This window comes from Emys orbicularis, chromosome 1 (genome assembly GCF_028017835.1).
Source record: "Emys orbicularis isolate rEmyOrb1 chromosome 1, rEmyOrb1.hap1, whole genome shotgun sequence".
NCBI lineage: Eukaryota > Metazoa > Chordata > Testudines > Emydidae > Emys > Emys orbicularis.
Window position 1 is genome coordinate 96,100,071 of NC_088683.1, and position 8,452 is coordinate 96,108,522.

At 51.8% G+C, this 8,452-nt stretch overlaps 1 long non-coding RNA gene across 1 annotated transcript; it reads right to left on the reverse strand.

Moving 5' to 3' along the window:
- Positions 1-1,955: 1,955 nt before the first annotated feature.
- Positions 1,956-7,240, reverse strand: LOC135882636 (uncharacterized). The gene is made up of 2 exons (XR_010561597.1): positions 7,170-7,240; positions 1,956-4,069 (listed from the first exon to the last, which is right to left on the reverse strand). It is a non-coding gene; the product is annotated as an uncharacterized LOC135882636 (long non-coding RNA).
- Between the last annotated feature and the right edge of the window lie 1,212 nt (positions 7,241-8,452).

Below are 8,452 nucleotides of genomic sequence, written 5' to 3' on the forward strand. Positions count from 1 at the left end.
GCTAGTGCTGGAAAAAATAGCAGTTTGGCCCGGCAGCAGCTAGCACACTGATGAATTGAGCCCTTTTTCTTTGCCTTCAAGGCCCTGCATTACTCCATCCACACCTATTTCATCTGACCTTCTGTTTTATGTCATCCCACCACTGATGCCAGCCTAGGTGCTCCCTTTGTCACTTCTCCCACAGCCAGCTCTAGGCTTTTTCCCACATTGCCCTCTAGCCCTGGAAGGCTGGTTCATGAGGCCACCACCCTCTCCTCATTCACATCTGTTGGGAAGACCCACTTATATCACAAGGCCTACTGGGAACGAGTCACTCTCGGCATACAATGTCACTGAGGAACCCTGCAATCTAACTGCTGTCACCCAATCCTTCATCTGTCACCCCACCCTACTGTACTGTGACCCCCTTCAGTCTATCATGATCTGAAATTAGACTGCAAACTCTCTAGGGCAGGGATTATCATTTTTTATCTGTGCTGTGAGCAGTGGTGCCAACTCATGATTTTAATTGCAAGTATAGGCACCCTTTACTAGAGGGGCCTCTGAACTTTACTGGGAGTGTTCCAGGGGAAAAGCCTGTGTGCTGCAATCTAGCCTTAGAGACTACAACTCCCATGATGCCTTGGGGAAAGAGGGGGAGACTACCTCGTGCAGGGAGAGAAGGCATCAGACTCTATTTTGGGAAAAGGAGTGAGATTGCTGCTGTGGAGCTCTGTCCATACCAGGAGCTGCTGCTAGGAAGCCAGAAGCTGCTGCTGAGAGCCTGCAGGGGCTTTGATCGAGCAGGGAGCCTCAGAGGCTGTTGGTGGCTTCACTGGAGCCAGGTCAGCGACGGTTGCTGTGCCTAGCGCTGACTGAGGTGGTGGGCCTGCAGTGAAGGAACTGAGAGTAACCCCCACTCTCCAAACTCCCTGGTTTGGGAAAGTATTTGCAAGGGAAGGGGCACAGCAGAGAGACTGAGTCTGAGGAGAGGCAGAGTGATCTTCCCATCGAACCAGGACCCAGCTCCAATCGTCAGAGGGGTTGTGCAGTTTCTTGCCTTGGCTGGACTGATACACAGAACCAACAGAGTGCTGTCTCCAGCTGCAGATCTTCCAACACGCCCACGCAAGCGTCTAGGACTCCAAAATCCAGAGGAGTGTGCACTGCGGGGTGGGGTCAATGGTGGCAGTGTCAATGCCAGTTAGATAAGTTTCATTTATTGCTGTATACTATATTTGTTAATTGATTTTATTCAGTTGCCCCCTGTGGATTTAAATTAGTAGTGACATGTAATCTTAGTCAGTTAGACCCTGATTTTTTAAGTTGTTAAGTAAAGGTATGTTAACTCTAATGTAAGTATATTGGATGTATATTATTTATAATTGGTATTTTTGAGTTACACCCATGCCACAAATTATATCATAATTATTTATTATTAGAATAGCTTTATTCCTGGAGGTTCCCAAGGCACGCCATTGAGTGTGTACAGGGCCCAGCCAGGTGGAGGCACTGCCAATTTTAAATTCCTTTAGGAGTAAAGGGACTGCAGCAGAGGGGTGGATAGAGGATTCCCATCTATCCAACAGCACCACTGGGATACTCAGGATCTTCTTTAATGTCAACAACATCAGGCACCCAGGCACACAGGTGAGTGTTGCCTGCTCCCAAGTAACGCAGGGAGGAAAGGGGGGCTACACAAGTCTCACAATATTTGGTATGTTTTTTAAAACCCTAGCCCCGGACGTCAGGTGATTTAATGAGAATTTCAGCTTTCATTCAAAAAAAAATTGTTTCGAGCCTGCATCGGTACAGAAAAAAGCATGAAAACGTGGCTCAAAACCCTAAGACAAACCCACAGAACCCAAAATGTTCTATATTTATTTAATCGCATGATTTTTTGGGACTCATGCTCTTTGAACACTTGGTACTGGCAGTACAGTGTGAAGGGTGTTATAAAATCACACACTCTAATAACAGTGGTGAACACACATTGTTTAATAGTTTGACTGCACGAGAAAACAATATCCTAAAGCATTTTCACAACCAGGAGTACAGAACAGTTCTAGCCCAGAATAGCCACTAATCACTGAGAGACGACCCCCACTACCAAAGGTAGATTAGAGCCTGTGCCCTAGGCTGCAGAGCTGGAGGGGGGGCACGACACCTGGGCCACCGCCTGGCCACTTTTAAGCAGGTACACGGAAAATAGGGTTGCCACTGACTGGGCTGGGTTTTCTACTCTCTTGCCAGTTAAGAGATGTCACTTGCTGGTCTTCTTTTTGTTGATGCCTGTTTGGTGATCTTGTAACTAGCGGTCATGCTCATCATGACTGGAACAGAAGCCACCCAGGTCCCGCTCTGTATGCGCAGCAGACCGGGGCCTCACCTGACAGTTGCCAAAACCACGATGGCACCTCTCAGCACCAAGGGCCAGCCGGGAAGTGAGACAGACACATCACCAATGGCCAGGCTCGCCAGCAGGGAGGGGGTCAGGTGTGGAGTAGGGGAGATGGGGTCCTGGGAGAGAACAGTACAGGGGAGGGGCTTCCAGGGGGCTGAGGCTCTTGAGAGGGGGTAGAGTGGGCCAGGGATTTCAGGTTCTCAGGAATGGTGGGGCACCTGAGTGTGGAAGAGGAGGGTCATGCACAGGGTGGCAAATCTATTTCCCCCAACTTTAAAGGGGGCATATGCTGCACTAAATCCAACCTCCCCTCCAAACCACCCCGTTCTTCAGAGCAACTAGTAGAAAGCCAGGGGTTTGTGGGGAGAAATAATTCAGGACAGCTCCTGTAGATGGCCCATACAGATCCTCTCTCCTGAGATATTTCCACACATGACTAACCCAAGAATTATCTGAGAGATTTAATGAAGGATTTTGTCCCATTAGGTTAGTAGCTAAAAGGGCACCTCCAGCATCTTAGCCTTGACAGCCTGACCAACCCCACAGTACATTGGTCTTACTCAGCTTGAAGTTTGAGGCCACTTTCAGCAGGAGGCTGCAGCACCACTTCATCTTTGGGAAGCATGCCCTAAGCAGGGCTAGTCACTACAGCCTGGAGCTCTGGGACTCTCCTGACCAGCGCTGTCACCACAAGGAATGCAGGCTTCAGAGCCAGGGACAGAACATTCTCCTTGAGATTGAAACAGAGACCAGCAGCTTGGCTAGGATGAGGGAGAAGCCTCTCAAGGGCATTGGGAACACAGAGGTGGGATGTTAAATGTCACCTTTCAATGGAGAAACTGCTTCCCCTGGAATACAATATGCTGCAATCACTGACAGATTAGTTTTAAGGGAATTTACTGAGCAGCCCTATTGCCTTACTGTTCATAATGCCCAGGACAGGTGCTGACACGGATAGATGGTTTCTTTCTATCCATGCTGCCCATATAGAAAACTTTCTCCTTGTCAGGCCATTTATCTATGCCAAGGGACATAGGCCTACTATGCTACGCTATTCTTATTCTATCTTGCTTAAGCTAATTTCTTACAGGGTACAGGCCTGTAGGTTCCTTGCGTTACTGCTAAATATAATAAAAGGCTAAACTAGCTCTATGGGCTACACTGCTGGCCTGGTGGAGTTGTTGGTGTGGCTGGGGTTGGTGAAGGCAATCTTTGCTGCTGACCTACCACACCGGTCCTCTGCATGCTCGCCATCCTCCTTTGGAGCATCTGGGCCTGCTGCAGACGGTGCTGAAGTTGCTGTTGGCGAAGCTTGTGTTTAATATTGAGGCAAAAGGGCACCGGGCACTTGTTCTCCTGGCAGTGCTTTGCATGGTAGCAGCAAAGAGCAATGAGTTGTTTGCAAACAGGGCACCCTCCGTTGGTCTTGCGCTTGCAGCCTTTGGTATGTTGGACAACTCGCTTCATCTTCTGACAGGACGGCAGTGAACAGTTGGCGTTACGACACTGGCAAGCATGGACAAGGGACTGGATACAGCGCTGGATGCTCAGGCGGCGAGAGTCACCAGGGCTCTGGGTTGTTGCAGTCTGCTGGTTGTTGCTCTCATCGTCTAGGCCAAGGCCCAATTTCTCCATCTTGTGGTCGTGGTTTTTAGTGTTATAACAGGTGATGCACAGGTCGTAATCCTGTAAAGAGACAAAACATTTTGAAAATTAAACAGCTGTCTACATAACTTGGCACAATAAATATACAAATGGGGTCATGTCACTAACAAGGGATATGGACTGTGGTTTGGGGGAGGGGGAAAAATTGGCCTGTTTGTTGATTATAAAGCCAGAAGGAACCATTGTGATCATCTAGTCTGACCTCTTGTGTAACACAGGCCATAGGACTTCCCTGGATTAATGTCTATTTAACTAGACCACTGCTTTTAGGAAAGCATCCAGTCTTGATTTCAAAGTTTGCAGTGATGGAGAATCTATCACAACCCGTGCTAAATTGTTCCAATGGCTAATTACTGTCATTTAAATTTGCACCTTATTTCTAGTGTAGATTTGTCTAGCTTCAACTTCCAGCCATTGGATCTCGTCATATCTTTGCCTGCTAGATTGAAGGACCCTCGTCACATTTCTGTTCTTCACGTAGGTAGCTCTAAACTGATCAAGTCACCCTTTAAACAGCAAATTGTTAAGCTCAATAGACTGAGCTGCTTATAAGCATGTTTTCCAATCTTTTACTCATTCTTGTGGCTCTTCTTTGAACCCTCTCCAATATATCAACTTTTTTTTGAATTGCGAACGGTAGAACCAAACACAATATTCCAGTGGAAGTCACACCAGTGCCAAATAGAGAATATTTAAAAATAAACGGTACAAAAGATTTGAAGAGTCAGTTGTCGATCATTGGGGGAACATACAGAGTATGGGGGGGATGTTGTTATGTCGGGGTTGGCAGCACACATAATACATACAGACTGTGATGTCTCCAATGGGGGGGTAAGCGGTGGGCGAGATCAAGGCACAGTTGGTAATCGGTGAGGGTCAATCATCCACATAGGGGGTACAAATAGTCATGGGTACAAGTAGGTGGGCTGGGTAATGGTGATGGGGCGACCCTCACATGGTGGGATTCAGTTAGGTTGGGTAGGTTCGGGGTTCAGGGAAAAAGGCCCAGCGGGGGGGGGGGGAATAGGTCCCTTCCCCCTTGCGGGTGGGCGAGGTCTCCCCGGCTCACTCTTGGCATTGGTGGTGGCCGGTGAGGTTGGGTGGGTTCAGGGCTCAAGGGATAAGGCCCATCGGGGGGGGGGGGGTATATAGGCCCCTTTCCCCTTGCCGGTGGGCGAGGTCCCATCGGCTCACTCTCCTTGTCGGCGGTGGCCGGTGGGGTTGGGCTGGTTCAGGGCTCGGGGGGGGGGGGGGATATGGGTCCCTTCCCCCTTGCGGTTGGGCGAGGTCTCCCCGGCTCACTCACTGAGTTGGCAGTGGCCGGTGAGGTTGGGTGGGTTCGGGGCTCCGGGGGTAAGGTCCCGTAGGAGGGGGTTTAAAGGTCCCTCCCCCTTGCGGGTGGGTGAAGTCTCCCTGGCTCATTCTCGGCATTGGAACTGGCCGGTGGGGTTGGGGCTCAGGGGGTAAGGTCCCTTCCCCCTTGTAGGTGGGTGAGGTCTCCCCGGCTCGCTCTCGGAATTGGCGGCGGCCGGTGAGGTTGGGTGGGTTCGGGGCTCAGGCCCAGTGGGGGGGGGGGGGAGGGTTAGTGAGTCCCTTCTCCCTTGCAGGTGGGCGAGGTCTGATCGGCTCACTCCTGGTATTGGCGGTGGCCGGTGATGTGTTCCGTGTAGATGTCCCGGGACCAACGGATAGTGTCTGAGACCATTAGGCGTCTCATGAGCCGTGCGTAGTGACGGCCCACTCCACAGGTCTTCAGCACTCGCTCGTTGCACGGGTCCCAGGCACCCAGGGCCCCGACAAGCAGAGCGTCTGTGTGTACCTCGTAGACCTTTGACCGCAGGGCGTCAGCCAGGGGGGCGTATTTTTCAAGCTTGCGGGCTCGGGCTACATGGAAGGCCGGGGTCCTGTTCTCGAACAGAATCGTTACGTCGACCAGGATGATCTTTTTACCGACCTCGTCCGTGACGACGATGTCTGGGCGCAGCGGGCTGTCGGTGCCGGGGACGGTGCGCTCTTTTCCTACTTGACATTCCCCTTTTTATACAGCCAAGGATCACACTAGCTCTTTTAGCCAGTGTTGCATGGCCTTGCAATGTTCCGTCCATGGGTGGCGGGTCGCATAGGCTGGGGGAGGCTTTGCCTCCCCAAACAGCCAGGCATACCCCTGCCATGATGCTCCCTGCGTGCGGCTGTGGCTCCAGTCCTCTGGCTCCGAGTCCAGACCCCAGTGCTCTGGGGGTGGGGCCAGCCACCTTCCCACGCTCCAAAGCTGGGGAGACTGAGGCCGTGCGTCGCCCACCCTCCCAGTGCTCCTTTGGGGCTGGGGTCTAGCTGCGGGACTAGGCTGGTGGCCGTGGGGGGGGGGGGGGGCATGCTGGCTCCAGCAGGGTGGAAGGGTTGGGGCCTCCAGCGGAAGGGGCAGGGCTGGGGGCTAGCCTCCCCCAGCCAGCGGTTCACACATCGCTCATGGTTCCCTCTAACTATTGCGCAGGCAGCTGTCAGTGTGAACATACAACAGCGGTTTCCCTTCTGCTCTCTCTGAGCAGCGCTGTAACTTCCGGCAGTGTAACTTTGCCAGTGTAGACGGGCCCTCAGAAAAGCCCAGAAAGCTTTGAAGGAGAAAGAGAAGGCTATTAAGGAGTTAACAAATCGGCTACATTCAGTGTCAGAGGAGCGATTAGTACTTTTTCAAAAGATGCAGGAGTTAGAGGAGAAGTTTGAAGAGAGTAGGCATCGGGTACAGAAAGCAAGAGAGGAAACACGCTGTTGGCAGGACCAAGCGGCTGCCAGCTGAAGATCGCTGAAGGGCTATAAATCAGACCGGGATCGGCTTTTGGAGAGAATCAGGGAGTTGGAAAGTGTTTGTGATGTGTTAGAGAGAGAGAGACGAGGGACACAGCGCCAAGTATAGCAGGGCTGCAAAATGCCTGCCGCTGCAAGCTTCTTGAGAGAAGAAGCAAGCACGGAGGTACAGCTGGTGACACAGATTGTGAGAGAGATCAGAGGACCGGCGCATCGGTTCCCATTCCCGTTGGTATGGTGGAGCCAACGGAGATAGAGCAACCTGCGGGGCCAATTACCAGAAGCAGGGCGGGAGAGTTAGCACAGGCTGACACGGTACCTTCAGGAGCGGAGTCGGAGATTGTCTCAGGAGCCACAGGGAGCGTCAGTTAGCAGTAGCAGCTGGGCGTAGTCTGCAAACAGAAACGGGAAGTCCCAGAGTGGCACAGCAGGAGGTGGGGTCAAGTGTCATCTTAGAGGAAGTGACTGGGGGTGCAAAGGTCAGGATAAGATGAGCAGAGCAAAGGGGGAGAAGCCATCCTCTCCTCTGTTAGTGTCTGCCCCCACTAGCGAAGAGGGGGTGCCTTTAGAGACTGTGATTGTTCAGGGACTAGCCCAGTGGTTCTCAAGTTGTTGTGTTTTTTTTCCCCACAGACCACGTGAAAATTGCTGGAGGTCTCGGCGGACCACTTAATGATCTTTCCAAATGTTATTTATACTGTTCGCTAACAATTGTAAAGTGCTTTGGATAAAAGTGCTATAAAAAAAAACTTAATAATAATAAACTTTTTTTGTTCTACAAATAAAAGCACACAACTGATATTTTAATATCAGTAATCTTACCTTTCTAATGTGATGGATGTGCCCTCTCTTCCCCGCCGCAGCAGCCCCCAAGCTGGGGCTGGGAAGGAGTGGGGTGTCTCCCTCTCTCCCCTGCCTTAGCAGCCCCCGAGCTGGGGCTGGGAAGGAGGGGGGTCTCTCCCCGGCAGCCGCAGCCCTGGAGCTGGGGAAAGTCGCCTCTTTCTCTGGCCGCTGCAGTCCTGCACATCCCAAATTCCCCCCACTCCCTCTTCTCACCCCACTACCCCTTCCCACCTACCCCCTACTTCCCCCAAGGCCACCACTTCACCTTACATGTGCGTCTTCTCCAGGGTCCAGGCACCTAATTAGTGGAGCCACACCTGTGCAGCTCCACTAACTAGGTAGGTGGCCCTTCATTCTCTCATGTGCAACCGCCCAGGCACACATCTTAGAGGGAACTATCTGCAGACCACCTGAATGGAGCTCGCAGACCACTGGTGGTCTGCGGACCACAGTTTGAGATCCTCTGGACTAGAAGATGCGGTGTCACAGGTGACACAAGTAGCTAGTGCCTCTGATTTAGTAATCTCTAGGTTACAACACAGAGAGAGACAACATCCAAGGGATGCCATGTCTGCTCCTCCACCCAATGTTATATTGACACCATATAGGTCAAGAGACCCACCCCCTTCGGGTGGGCACTTATTGACATTTGGGTGATCACCAGCACTGCCTAGGTCCCTAGAATTTCGTGGACCATCTTCACCCGCTTGGTATATGCTGGTATCACCTGGTGTACCTGTAGAACACCCAGTAACACCC